This window comes from Mastomys coucha, unplaced genomic scaffold, assembly GCF_008632895.1.
Source record: "Mastomys coucha isolate ucsf_1 unplaced genomic scaffold, UCSF_Mcou_1 pScaffold9, whole genome shotgun sequence".
Taxonomy (NCBI): domain Eukaryota; kingdom Metazoa; phylum Chordata; class Mammalia; order Rodentia; family Muridae; genus Mastomys; species Mastomys coucha.
The window spans coordinates 86,005,544-86,006,199 of record NW_022196915.1 but is presented as its reverse complement, the minus strand read 5'-3'; positions in this window follow the sequence as shown (position 1 = coordinate 86,006,199).

Sequence of the window (656 nt, the reverse complement as noted above, 5' to 3'; positions counted from 1 at the left end):
AGCATCGTTATTATGTCTTAGGAAAGCTATGGATTGGGGCTGGACCATGGAGAGATGAAGGCAGAAAGTTTGGGATGAATCTCAGAGGAGACTGGGATTTTAGAAAAATAAATGATTCCTGTTCATTAACAAAACACTATCTTAGAAGACATCTAATGCAACAATCACTTGGCTACCGCAGCTCTAACAAGGAACTGTTAGAATTCTGTTCAGAAATTCAGTTGTATTCAGTTGATGCCTTTTTTCTAATTACATGAATTTCATATAATTTCTACTTTGAAACAAAAAGATACTTTTAGCTTCTTTATCAAGTGACCAGTTTTAGAGCTAAAAGTAAAGATAAAAGAATTATATTTATTACATTAAGAAAAAATAATGTTTTCGGTTTACAAGCTGGGAGATAGAAAGCATCCATTGGAGGAATATACAGTGTGTCAGCAAGCTGATCTCCCGGACTTAGATTCAATGTACTCGGGATAATAAAATGTAACTGTTTGATTATTTTTTTATGCCTACAACATTTATGTGAGTGTTAGCTATGAGTATCTAATATATCAAGGTATGCTGAGTGTTGTAAAATATCACACAGATATTATGATATGAGGATTCCCTCAGCCCTGCTGGGATGGAATGCCAGGGCCAGAAAGTGGGAGAGG